Consider the following 13,928-nt stretch of genomic DNA (forward strand, 5'->3'; position numbering starts at 1 on the left):
TTCAACCATGGGCAAGTAGTACTTTGGCGATTAGAACGTTCAACTGAAAATAAACCAGACCCTGTGTGGGTTCAGTTTTGTGAGACGAAAGGATCCTGTGATGACCCTGGCTGCACCCCGTGGAGAGTGCTGGGCCCCCAAACTGTTCACAGGGCAGACCCCATATAGTCTTGTAACTCTGCTTTAAGAGTTGGAGAAGGGAGCCAGACACAGGCGGCTGAGATCTGAGGATCGTGGTTCAAAGCCAGCCCAGGCAGGAAAGTCTGTGAGACTCTTATCTCCAATGAACCACCAAAAACCAGAACTGGAGCTCTGGCTCCAGTGGTAGGAGAGCAGGGGGCCCTGAGTTCAAGCCCCAGTACAGGTACAAAAATTAGTAAATAACAATTACTAGTCTAATAATCATCACTAGTTCTAGCAAACACCTGCACAGGCCATCTCAAGGAAGACTCCGACTGACCCACAGACAGGGTTGTGGGTCCGGAGAATCAGGCCAGCCTCTTGCTGCTTTATAAGGGGGGGAAACTGAGGCTCAGAGGAACCTTTTCCACTCTGCCATGCCAGCTTCTGCAATAGCTGGGTGGCTCAGTTAGTAATGACCATCATCAAAAGGAAGGCCTTGGGGGAGGGAGTTCTGGTTCTAGCAGGTTCTCAGTTGCAGCCCGTTCTTGGGCTGCCTTTCAGATGTACCCCCACCCCTGTGGCTTTCCTTATTTTCTGGCATGGGGTTTCACCAGCACCCTGAAACTCTCAGATGCCCCGTCATCTTCAACACACGAAGCGGGCCAGGGCCAGGCTCTCAGGAGCACAAAGCTGTGTGAGCTGACCACAGAGGAGGACAAAGTATTATTTCCTCAGGGGCTGGGAAGGTGGCTCAGTGGTAGAGCGCTTGCCTCGCATGCTTGAGGCCCTGGGTTTGATTCCTCAGCACCACAAAAGCAGGAAAAAAAAGCCAGAAGTGGCACTGTGGCTCAAGTAATAGAGCGCTAGTCTTGAGCTGAGGAGCTGAGGGACAGCACCCAGGCACAGAGTTCAGGCCCACGATCAGACCCCCCCCCCAAAAAAAAGTATTATTTCCTCACGTGGAGGCAGCAAGAAACAGAAACAGGTCTCATCCCAGGGATGGAGAAGCCCTGAGAACCTCCACACCGCTCAGCAGTTCAAGTCTCTAGACAACCCAACCCAACACCCCAAGGGCTCCGGGGATATGCAGGGGCTCCGGGGACCTGCAGGGTTTTTGGGGATCTTCAGGGGCTCCGGGGAGCTGCAGGGATTCAGGGGATCTGCAGGGGTTCCGGGGATCTGCAGGGGTTCCGGGGGTCTGCAGGGGTTCCAGGGATCTGCAGGGGTTCCGGGGATCTCCAGGGGTTCCGGGGGTCTGCAGGGGTTCCAGGGATCTGCAGGGGCTCGGGGGATCTGCAGGGGCTCGGGGGATCTGCAGGGTTTCTGGGGATCTTCAGGGGCTCCGGGGGTCTGCAGGGACTCCGGGGATCTGCAGGGGTTCCGGGGATCTGCAGGGGTTCCGGGAATCTGCAGGAGCTCCGGGGATCTGCAGGGGCTCGGGGGATCTGCAGGGTTTCTGGGGATCTTCAGGGGCTCCGGGGGTCTGCAGGGGTTCCGGGGATCTGCAGGGGTTCCGGGGATCTGCAGGGGTTCCGGGAAGCTGCAGGAGCTCCGGGGATCTGCAGGGGTTCCGGGGATCTGCAGGGACTCCGGGGATCTGCAGGGGTTCCGGGGGTCTGCAGGGGCTCCGGGAAGCTGCAGGGGTTCCGGGGATCTGAAGGGGCTTCAGGAATCTGCAGGGGTTCCAGGGATCTGCAGGGACTCCGGGGATCTGCAGGGGCTCGGGGGATTTGCAGGGTTTCTGGGGATCTTCAGGGGCTCCGGGGATCTGAAGGGGCTTCAGGAATCTGCAGGGGTTCCGGGGATCTGCAGGGGTTCCAGGGATCTGCAGGGGCTCCGGGGATCTGCAGGGTTTCTGGGGATCTTCAGGGGGCTCCGGGGGTCTTCAGGGGCTCCGAGGATCTGCAAGCTTTTCGGGGATCTGCAGGGGTTCCGGGAATCTGCAGGGGCTCGGGGGATCTGCAGGGGCTCGGGGGATCTGCAGGGTTTCTGGGGATCTTCAGGGGCTCCGGGGGTCTGCAGGGACTCCGGGGATCTGCAGGGGTTCCGGGGATCTGCAGGGACTCCGGGGATCTGCAGGGGTTCCGGGGGTCTGCAGGGGTTCCGGGGATCTGCAGGGACTCCGGGGATCTGCAGGGGTTCCGGGGATCTGCAGGGGTTCCGGGGATCTGCAGGGACTCCGGGGATCTGCAGGGGTTCCGGGGGTCTGCAGGGGCTCCGGGAAGCTGCAGGGGTTCCGGGGATCTGAAGGGGCTTCAGGAATCTGCAGGGGTTCCAGGGATCTGCAGGGGCTCCGGGGATCTCCAGGGGTTCCAGGGATCTGCAGGGACTCCGGGGATCTGCAGGGGCTCAGGGGATCTGCAGGGTTTCTGGGGATCTTCAGGGGCTCCGGGGGTCTGCAGGGGTTCCGGGGGTCTGCAGGGGTTCCGGGGATCTGCAGGGACTCCGGGGATCTGCAGGGGTTCCGGGGGTCTGCAGGGGCTCCGGGAAGCTGCAGGGGTTCCGGGGATCTGAAGGGGCTTCAGGAATCTGCAGGGGTTCCAGGGATCTGCAGGGGCTCCGGGGATCTCCAGGGGTTCCAGGGATCTGCAGGGACTCCGGGGATCTGCAGGGGCTCGGGGGATCTGCAGGGTTTCTGGGGATCTTCAGGGGCTCCGGGGATCTGCAAGCTTTTCGGGGATCTGCAGGGGTTCCGGGAATCTGCAGGAGCTCCGGGGATCTGCAGGGGTTCTGGGGATCTGCAGGGGCTCCGGGGATCTGCAGGGGCTCCGGGGGTCTGCAGGGGCCCAGGTGTGCGGGCAGCAGGCCCTCACCTGGTGAACCTGGAAGTGGCCACAGCGGCCCCTGCTGGCCGACTCCGTCCCCTTCCTCCACCGGGGATCCGACAAACGCCGGGCCTGGGTCCTTCGGCCCATCTTCAGGACACCGCTGCCATCTGGAAATGCCCGGCCCCTGCCGGCCCGGGAAAGCGCCATTACCCTCACCAGGTCCACCTTGTACGATAGCGGGCACTCGGCCGCCCCGAGGGGCCGGCAGAGGTTACAAGTCCGCGGGGTCCCGACCTGCCGGGCAAGGCCGGCCGTGGGCGTGGCCTCTGTGTGTGGGCGTGGCGCGCCGCCGCGGTGGGCGTGGTTGTAAGTGGGCGTGCTCTGCGGTGTGCCCGCCCCCAGGCAAGGCCCCACCCCCGGGCAGACTCCGCCCAGCCTGGGTTTACAAGCCCGAATATCTGGGTTCAAATTCCAGCGTCACCACCACAGGCGTGACTCGGTCACGGCCACTCTCCGGCCCCACTGCCACCCGCCCAGCGGTGGGGGGGCGCGTGGAGGAGAACACACCGGCACAGAGAACGTTTGGGGCGCAGGAAGCCTGGGGGCATTTCCCTGGCCCCCCCAATCTGCACGCGACCCCTGTCCGCGGAAGGCAGGGATGGGGCGGCCGAGGCGTCCCCCGCGCACCCGCTGTTATCGCGGGGAGGGCAGCTGGGTTCAACGGGAGCCGCCGTCGACGGGAAGCCGCGGGGGGGGGGGGACGCCACCGGAGCGCCGCGGAGCCTCCGGGGCGCGGTCGATTCGTTCCGCGCGCCCCGCCGTCCACGCCGGTCCGGGGCGCCCCGCCAGCCCGCGGGACCCTTTCTTCCCGGCCGGGACACGCTCCCGGGCCTCGCCCTCACGGCGCCGGAATCGCTTTCTTCCAAGCCGCCTGGTCTCTCCTCCTCCCGGGGCCGGGCGGGCGCAGCGCCGCCCGTGCACACCACCCCGGAGCGCGCCGCCCGCCCGCCCGGCCTCGGCCCAGGGATCCCGGCTGGCCCCCACCCGAGGCACCTCGGAGCCGGGGCTCCAGCCCGACCCGGCGGCCTTCCACACAGCCCGGCTCCCGGGTTCCGTCCTCCCCGCTCGGCGCGCGCGGCGCGGAGCGCGCGGTGCGGGGCGCAGCGCGGCCGAAGCCGGGGCCGCAGCGCCGCCTGGTGTCCGCGCCGCGCGCCATTGTCTGCGACGCCGAAGGTCGCGCCTGGGGCACCGTCGGGGCGCGGTTGACCGGGATGCTAGGACCGAGGTCGGGGGGTGTGGAGGAGGGGCGGGGCCGGAATCTCCAGCCGGGCGGCCGGGACGCGTCCGGACCGCGCGGCTGGGGCGCCGGGGGTGCGCCCGGCCCGGAGGGCTGCGGGACGGGGCGGGAGCCCCGGGAGCCCACGCCCAGGGCCCCCTGACCCCCGGTCCCCCTCCCGCGTCCTCGGCGCGTCCCTGCGGGAGCCGGTGGTCCGGAGCAGGGCTCATTGTTCCATTAAAAACTACCCGCGGCGCCGGGCACGCGTTCCCGAGGACCCGCCGCCCCGGGCCCCGGGCGGCCGGGGCGGGGTCGCGGGCGGGGCCTGGAGCCGCCCGCCTGCGGGGCGGGAGGCGGGGTGTGGGTGTGCGGGGGGCGGAGGCCGGTCGCCACGCGCTTAAGATATGCTGGGAGCCCCGGCGCACGCCGCGGGGCCGGTCGGGCGCGCCGGGAGTCGGAGGCCGCGGGCTCGGAGGCGGCGCGCGATCGGACCCGTGCGCCCCTGAGCGCCAGTGCGGCCGGCGGGCAGGCAGCGGCCGGTCCCACCGCGCACCCCGGGCCGCCGCCCTGCAGCCCCTGCGCGGCGCGATGCGGAGCGCGGCCCGCGCCCTGGTCCTGGCCGGCCTGTGGCTGGCCGCGGCCGGGCGCCCGCCGGCCCCCGCGTCGGACCAGGGCCCGCACCTGTACTACCGCTGGGACCAGCCGGTCCGCCTGCGGCACCTGTACGCCGCCGGCCCCCACGGCCGGTCCCACTGCTTCCTGCGCATCCTCGGCGACGGCTCGGTGCTCTGCGACCGGCACCGCGGCCACCACGGTGAGTGCGCGCGGCTCCCGGCCCCCGGCCCCGGCCCGCGCCGCCCCGCAGCCCCGCCCCGCGCCTCCCGCCCGCCCGCCGCCGCGGCCCCCGACAGCCTCTCGCTCCCCTCGCCCCAGGCCTGCTGGAGATCCGCGCGGTGTCCCTGCAGACGGTGTCCATCAAAGACGTCCGCAGCGCGCGCTACCTGTGCATGGGCGACGACGGCCGGACGCAGGGGCTGGTAAGGGGCGCGGGGCGGGGGCGCGCTTGTGGCCGGGGGCGGTGGCAGACCCGAGGCCCCGTCCTGACACCGGCCCCGCCTGTGGGGCGTGCCCGGCGGCCGGGCCCCTCCGCGGCCCGCCTGGCGGCTCCCGCCTGCCACCCCGGCCCCGCGCGGCGCACGCAGCCAAGTCCCCGGCGAAAGCCACAAGTGGAGCTGTGGCTCAAGTGGTAGAGCGCCAGCCCGGAGCCCCACGAGCTCGGGGACGGCGCCCAGGCCCCAGCTCAAGCCACAAGAAAGCAAAATGAAGAAGAAAAGACAGATTAGTCAGGAGGCCAACGGCTTGGGACGGGCCAGGTTCCTTGCCATGGGGGTCTGACGCACTTGCCTGCCTGCCCTCGGGTGGGGGGCTGGGAGGGAGGCTGGCCAGGCCCAGGTGACCCCTCCACACGAGGGGAGGCCGGGAGAGTGGAAGCTGGGGCTCCCCCCAGGGAGGGAACAAAGGCTGGGAGTTCAAAGGAACAGCCCTCCCTCCTCCTCTCCCCTCCTCTCCCCCTTCCTCTCCCCTCCTTCCTCTCCCCTCCTCTCCTGAGCTCACAGAAAGCTGTGTGAGGTCTTTGGGCCTGGGCCCACCACACAGCCCCGGGCTCCTGCTGGGGGCAGTGGGGGTGTCCTCCCCCCGTCCCCAGAGATGCAGATGGCTGCTGGGCTTGGCATGTTTGGAGGCTCCAGGTTGTTTTTGTGGCTCTGAAATCCGTTTATTCCACTTATCTCCATGAAAGGATGCTAATAAAAAAGAGGGTCAGCCCCGGGAAAGCCGCCACCGAGCTGCCCACCTGCGTTGTAACTTTTGTTAATTTGACTTTTCCTGAAGAGGGGGACTGCAGGGGGGGCGGGCAGAGGGGGGCCGGGACTGAGCCCCTCGCTCCCCTCAGACTGGGGGTGGGAGGGCTGGGAGGAGTTGCACCTTCTGTCCCCTTTCCGGCTGCCAATTCAAGAGTCTCCTCCTCTCCATCCCTTCTTGAAAGTTGAGACTCCACATGCTTCCAGAAACTGGACTTCATCTGGCTTTCTGCATGGAGACGTGGGGTGTCCGGCACCCCTCTGCTCACGCAGCAGGGAGCGTCTCCCGGTGCCTGGGCAGCGCCTCCCTCCTGGAGTAGCTGCTTCGGCAGCTGGCTGCTGTCGGGTGCTGTCATCAGACACTGGGGTGCCGCCGCCTATCTGCAGGCCACTCACCCACTGTGCAGTTCAGTGACCTGGGCGCACTCAAGCGGAAATGGGCCTCGGGTTTATGGGCAGGCAGCCTGCCTCCCGGCGCATGCCTGGGTTTGGGGAGGGCTGGTTAGGGGACTCACCTTTTGGGGTAGGGCCCAGGAGGAGGAATCTGCTAAGGCCTGCGCTAGCATCCCACCATCCCACACCATCCCACCGCACACTGGCATTTCTGGCCACCTGCTGGGGGGCACAGGCATGGGCCTGGGGGAGGGGCTGGGGGGAGGGAGGAGCAAGAGATGGGGTGATCCTCCCATGAGAAAGGCTGGGAATGCTTGCTTTAATCTGGGGCCCAGGTTGGGGGGCCAGGGGTGCAGCTAACTCTTAATTGAAAATAAAATAATCTGGGTTACTCTAGAGATCTGAGGATCTTGGTTCAAAGCCAGCAGAAAAGTCTTAACTGTAATTAACCAAGTAAAAAGCAAGCCGCGGAGGTGTGGCTCAAGTGGCAGTACCTTGAGCTACCGCTGAGCAAGAGGAAAGAGCCCTGAGTTCAAGCCCAGTACTGACACCAGAAAAAAAAAAGGATAGAGGCTTTTATGTGTGTGCCAGGCCTGGGGTCTGAACTCGGGGCTTATGGGCTGCCATTTAGATTTTCCTTGCTCAAGGATGACACTCTACTACTTGAGCTGTAGCTCCACTTCCAGCTTTTTGGTAATTAATTGGAGCTATGAGTCCTGTACTTTGCTGCCTGGGCTGGCTTCAAAGCACGATCCTCCGACCTCAGCCTCCTGCATAGCTAGGCTGACAGCCTGAGCCCCAGTGTGGGAAGGGCTTTTAGTGGCGGCAGCTGTAATCTCCTGGGAGGCGTTTAGTGGGATGTGAAGTTTCTGAGTGTGGAATGTGCTGTGCACTCTGTCATGGAGAGCGTGCGCCCCGGTCCAGTACAGGTGCCTACAGCAGGGATACATGGTCGTGGGCGGCTGTCTGCGTGGGCAGGGGCGCGAGCTCAGCCAGGCCTGTCTGCCCCCCCCTACCCCCCAGGTTCACTTCTTGGAGGAGGACTGTGCCTTTAAGGAGGAGATCAGCTACTCCGGGTACAACGTGTATTGGTCCCCAACGCACCAGCGCCCCGTGAGCCTGAGCAGCGCCAAGCAGAGACCCCAGGTGTGGCCTTCCTACTTCCTGCCGCTGCTGCCCCAGGCCGAGGACAAGGACCCCCTGGAGCCCGAGCCCGCGCTGCCCCTGGAGCCGGACAGCATGGATCCCTTTGGGATGGCGAGTGAACTCGGCCTGATCAAGAGTCCCAGCTTCCAGAAGTGACCGGGACTCGGGGCTTCTCACCAGAGCCGCCCAGCCGCGGACGGACCGTCCTCCATGTACATAGTCGAGGCTGGTGTGGGCCCGGAGGCCCCTCAGACGGCTGTAAGCCCTCCACCCACCTCCCACCCCCTTGGACGCTCTCTGGCCCTGTGCCTCTGTCTGGTTGGAGGCGGGGCTGGGCGCGGCGCCGCTTGGACATCCCTGCAGGATGGGATCTCGCTGCCTTTGGAAATGGCCCCGTGGGATGCTTTGCCGTCATTTCCAAAGGGGAAATGTCTGGGGAGGCCAGACAGGGACAGACAGCCACCTGTGACCCTGCTCTAGCCCTGGGGAAGCCTGCCGTTTCCTGAGACAGCTTCTGGGTAGACTCCAGTGCTTGGTTTTCCTGCCTCTTCCCCAGATGCCCGGCTCAAAGCTGGTGGTGTTGCAGGAGCAGCCAGGCCACCCCTTGGCCGGGCCTCTGTGGGGAGGGGTCAGGGAGGGGGGCATGGCAGCCCGGGTCTGGCCTAGGACCAGAGGGCCGCGCTTCCCAGTGTGCTATTTATGAATAATTTATTTTGACGTGTACATCTCTTATTTTCTTACTTTATTTATAGCCCCCAAATTATATTTATGGCTGGGCATCCGTGGGCCATTCCTGAGATCCTAGCCACTCAGGAGGCTGAGATCTGAGGATCGAGGCTTATAGCCATTCAGGCAGGAAAGTGCTCGAGATTCTGATCTCCAATAAACCACCAAAAAGCCGGACGTGGCTCTGTGGCTCAAGTGGCAGCTGTGAGTGGAAAAGCTGAAGGGCGGCGCCCAGGCTCTGAGTTCAAGCCCCGTCTGGTTCATACACACATACAAATTGTATTTATGTACATGAATTGCATTTTGTACAGTAAAAACATGTGTTTTCTATCAGAAGGTGGATTCTGTTTTCCAAATGGGGGCAGGGACTGGCCGCTCCACACCGGGGGTCCGGGCAGCCCCCTTGTCCGCCAGGGACCACACGGTGGCCCAGGATGGGCGCTGTTACCACGTGGGCTGTGGAAATCTCCAGAATCTGGGGTCCAAGTGGCTCCTTTCCTAGAAACCAGTGACCTCCACTTGCAGGGTTTCTTTGGGGAAGGCCACGGCCCGGAGGGGCTCCCGCTCCTTCCTGTGCCCCCACGCGGGGGTGCAGGGGGCTGGAGCCGGGGAACCATGCATCCTGCAGGAAAGGCCAAGGGTGTTCTACCTGTGACCCACCCCCCAGGATCAGGGCTGCCATTTATGAAGGGGTGTCCCCAGCACAAAGTGGAGGGCTTCCTTGGCTAGGAAGAACCCTAGATGAGGGTGGTTGGGGTCAGTGTCAGGTGGGAGGGGGCAGAGGGGTAACGGGGCAGCTAGGGCGTGATTCCATCCAGTCCCAGGGCACCCCAAATCTGCACAGAGGGTAAAGCACGCGTTGGGCTCCTCTGTTGTCTGTACAGTTCCACTAGAGGTGATTCAAAGAGAAGACGGTTCTCCCACTGCCTGAAAACCATACAGCCCCTGGAGCTGGCCCTGAGGCCCATGGCCAAGAGGAAGGAGGGCCGGCTGGCGGGCGATGCGGGTAGATCCCAGGTCGCCTCTCGGCCCCCATCCTGCAGGATGGCGCCTGGCACCACAGGAAGTCCTTCAGGTTCTCAAACTTCTTTCTGAGCCCTTGTAGAACTTGGTGACTTAATTCATGCTCGAGTGATGCTGGATGTCACACTTGGACCTGGTCTGGCTGCCCACCCACTGGACTCTGGGCATTCTGGTGGGGGCTGGGAAGGGACGTTAAGGTTTGCTTCTGACCCCCTCCTCCCCCCTCCTGGCCCCTCCCCAGCCAGCCGCTTCTCCTTTGAAGCTGGCTTTGCCCTGTTGCTGGGTGACAGGCTTTTGACAAGAGTGCCAAATTGGGGGGGGGGCGGAGAGGGCCTCCAGCATGGCCAATTGTTGAAGCCTGTTTAAGCCGTGTTGCATACAATACCCCATTGACTGGATGGAGTTGGAACACAACTCTCTCCCCCGTGCATGCCACTTTAATCATGCGCTTGTTTTTTGTTTTTATGCTGGTTATTTTGAAGAAAGATTCTCATTTTCTTCCCAGGCTGGACTCAAACCTCCATCCTCCAGACCTCAGCCTCCTGTGTGGCTAGGATTATAGGGTTAGCCACGCTAGCATCTAGCTTTTTTGTGTATAAATATAACCCATGCGCTGAGATACACTTTCTTTCTTTAAAGTATGTTCTGTTTACCTGAGGGTTTGTTGTTGTTTTTGTTTTTTGGTCAGTTGTGGGGCTTGAACTCTGGGCCTGGGCGCTGTCCCTCAGCTCTTCAGCTCAAGGCCAGCGCTCTACCACCTGAGCCACAGCGCCACTTCCAGCCTTTTCTGCTTATGTGGTGCTGAGAAATGGAACCCAGGGCCTCAGGCATGCAAGGCAAGCGCTCTACCACTGAGCCACCTTCCCAGCCCTACCTGAGATTTAAATGTGGCCACATACCGTGTTTTGTGTGGCTGCCCCAGTGTTGTTATTTTGTATTTCCTAAGCAGGTTCTTTGCCTCCAGAGCCACATTTCTAGATCTTTCTGCACTAGTTCTTTCAGGGAGAGTGTCATTTTTCTTCCCCCAGGCTGGTCTGAACCATACCCCTACTTATGCCCCTCCTGAGACTGGGTGAGGACCCCTACTACCACATCTAGCCTCCAGAACTTTCTACCCTGGGGGGGGGGGCGGGCCTGGCCTAGAAGCATGATCCTCTCAATCCCCAGCCTCCAGAGCCACCGGGATTACAAGTGTGAACCACAGAGTTTACTTTGTCTCCCTTTTGATCCATAGTGCCCACAAAGGGTTAGAGAAAGGGCCCCAGAGGCAAACACGGTGCAGGGTGTGGGCAGGGCGGCCACAGGCACCCTTGGGGCTATGGGGAGCTGTGGAGGGGCTGCAGCCCAGCGCTCTGGTACCCCAGGACCTGGCTCCAAGGGCTCACAAGAGGGGTGGCCCCAGATACTGGGGACTGACTCCTTTCTTTGGGTGAGGAACTGGGTGCTTCACTCACAGGAAAGCCCGGCGGCTCCCGCTTGGGGCAGGCCTGGTCTGGGCACCCCCCCCCCCCCCCCCCCCCGTTCCCCACTGACGATCGCCAGCCTCAGGCCCCTCCTGCCCAGGGCTGCGTGTGGCCCGAAGAAACCCAGGAGGATGAGGAATGACCTGGAAGGAGGGGGAGGGAAGGGGTGCAGGGGACACCCCCCACCCCCCAGCTGTGCGAGGATTGGAGCTTTGCCTCCATTTCCTGGCTCCTAACTCCAAAAAAAACCCTGGAATCTGGGAGCAGGGTGGTTTTTACATGCAAATGAGGGGCAGGCGCCCCACTGTGCCCCAGAATGGGAAGGATTAGCTCATCCCCCACGGAGCCTGGGGATGAAGGCTGATTGACCACCTAGGCCAGAGGCAGAGGCCAGTGAGGAAGCTTCCAGATGGCTGGCAGTGGGTGGTTGGGGAGGGCGGAGAACCCCAGGGGTCCTAGCTCTGGGCCCCCGGGATGACACCCCAAAAGTGTGGGGCGGTGCTGGGGGCTGAGCCCCCACCTGTGGACGGCAGGCGAGAATGGGAACTGCCGGCATGCTGGTGGGAGCAGCCTGGGGAGGGCACAGGAAGGGGGCAGGGGGGGAAACTGAGATTCAGACTTCTCCCACCCCCACGGCGGCCCGGCCAGAGTTCCTGTATTTTCCTGTTTCTTCTTTCCAGGCAGGGGATCCTGTAGCCTGGGCCCGTGGAGGCTGGCAGGGGTGGGGGGCGATGAGGGGGGGTGAAGGCCCACACCACTGGGCCCGGCCCCATACGGCCTCTGTTGTTTTTATTTTTTAACAACAATGAGTGTTGTCTGCAAGGGTTTCAATCTTCCTTTGTTTCAAGGGAATTCTTGTTATTGTTATTATTATTGTTGTCAGTGGCAGGGCTTGAATTTAAGGCCGGGGCACTGTCCCTGAGCTTCTCTGGCTCAAGGCACGTGCTCTATCACTTGAATCACAGCGCCATTCCAGCTTTTTCTGAGTAGTTTATTGGAGACCAGAGTCCTATGGACTTTCCTGCCTGGGCTGGCTTCAAACCAGGATTCTCAGATCTCAGCCTCCTGAGTAGCTGGGATGACAGGAGGGAGCCTCCGGTGGCCCCTGGCACCAGGCTCCTGGAAGTCCTGCTCTGCTCTGCTTTCTCTCTCCCAAACCTATGGCTTAAAGGACGACCAGGCAGATCCTGCTCGGATTCCGGCCAGCCAAGTGAGCAGCGCTGCACACCCCCCCCATACCGCAGTCCAGGCTCCCATCTCCACCCCTGCAGTCCTGGCTCCCCATCTCTGTTCCCATCTGTCCCCGTGTCCTGGCCCTGCTCCAGGACGAAGATCTAAGAGACACGCACCCAGTGATGAATGGAGCGCGTTTGTTTCCAGCATTCAAACAGCTGGGAAAGGAGGCTTCAGACTTTGTTGTTGCCGGGGGTGGCGGCAGGCTCACACACGTGTGCGGCAGGGCCCCACACACGTGTGCAGCACGTGCACACCACAGAAGCCTTCTCTTCTCTTCTTTGGGGGGTGTCTCAGGTTTGAACGTGAAGTGTCTTGCTTGCTAGGCAAGCACTCTAACCACTCAAGCCACGCCTCCAGTGCTTTTGCCTTAGTTACTTATGGGATACAGTTTTGGATTTTTGTCAATCTGTGATCCTCCTACCCCCAACCTCCCTTTTTGCTGGGATCACAGGTGTGAACTGCCAACACCTGGCTTGTTGGTAGAGATGGAGGACTCAACTTGTTAACTCAGGCTGGCCTCAAACATCTGTGTTCCTGGTCTCTGATTTCCTATTAACTGAAAAGATACACAGATAGATAGATAGATAGATAGATAGATAGATAGATAGATAGATAGATAGACAGACAGACAGACAGACAGGCAGGCAGACAGATCTCTTTTCAGTCACCAGGGAGTCAGAGATCAGGAGGACTGAGGTTTGAAGCTAGCCTTGGCAGAGTTCTCAAGATCTCATCTCAACCAATTTAAAAACAACAAGGCCTGGTGGTACAGTCCGTGGCGCCTGGAGTGGAAGCAAGGCCCTGTCCCAACGGCCCACGTGCAGAGAGCGGGAAGCGTGGCCTAGCGGCCGAACACCTGCTGGGCCAGACCAGAGCCTGCGTTCAAACCCCAGTGTTCAGACGCAATGAAAAACCAAACCCCCAAATGAAAGCATCGCCGGCTTCGGAGGGAAGGCGCTCAGAACATGGGTCTGACACTCACAGGCCGTGTGATCTTCCTTAATGCCGGGCTGGGGAAAGTAAGCACAGATTTGGAGAAGGTTCCAGCACCGTCCCCTCCCTGCCCTGTCCCAGAGCAAGCAGAGCAGCCTGGGCGGGCTGTGGAGGCCCCAGCGGGAGCGCGGAGCGTGGCTGCCCCCCGGTGGTGGAGCGCGGGATGGGAGGCTCTGGCCCGAATGGGGACTTGGGGTGGGGGCCTCTCTAGCAGGCAGGAGTCCAGCCCAGCTGGGCACCCCGTCACCTGCTGGGTGAAGATGGCCCCACAGCCGGGAGCAGCAGCCGAGCCCTACTGTGTGCCTAGACCCCACTGGGGCGGAGAAAGGAGGCCCTGTCCTTCCCACCGCCTGACCCCTGAAGTACCAAGCATTTACTCTAAAATATCATTACATATGTTCATACTGCAGGTGATCTTCACGTGGGCCCGGGGCCACTGGATGTGGAAGGCAAATTCAACTGCTCCATCCAAGAAACCCACCCTGCAGGATGCCCACGGCTCACCGCGGTAATCCTACCTACTCCCCAACCTGAGATCTGAGGATCATGGTTCAGAGCCAGCCCAGGAAGGAAAGTCTGAGAGACTCTCAACTCCAATGAGCCAGCCAAAAGCCAGAAGTGGAGTTGTGGCTGAAGTGGTAAAGGGCCAGCGTCGAGCAGAAAAGGCTCAGGGACAGCACTCAGGTCCTGAGTTCAAGCCCCAGGACCTACACACACACACACACACACACACACACACACACACAGAACTCTTTCCCTTGCTCTTCCTGTACTGTCTTAGAGGCTGGCTTCCAGGGCCAAGGGTGGAGGGCATGACAGAGCTGGTCAGGAATGAAGCTGTCGCACTAGTGGGAGAAGCCTGTCCCGGGTTGCTGGGGTGTGGAGTCCAGAAAGATCCCCTCCCCCGGCATCCAGATGTTCT

The sequence above is a fragment of the Dipodomys spectabilis genome, unplaced genomic scaffold (assembly GCF_019054845.1).
Source record: "Dipodomys spectabilis isolate Male_0828 unplaced genomic scaffold, ASM1905484v1 ptg000544l, whole genome shotgun sequence".
NCBI lineage: Eukaryota > Metazoa > Chordata > Mammalia > Rodentia > Heteromyidae > Dipodomys > Dipodomys spectabilis.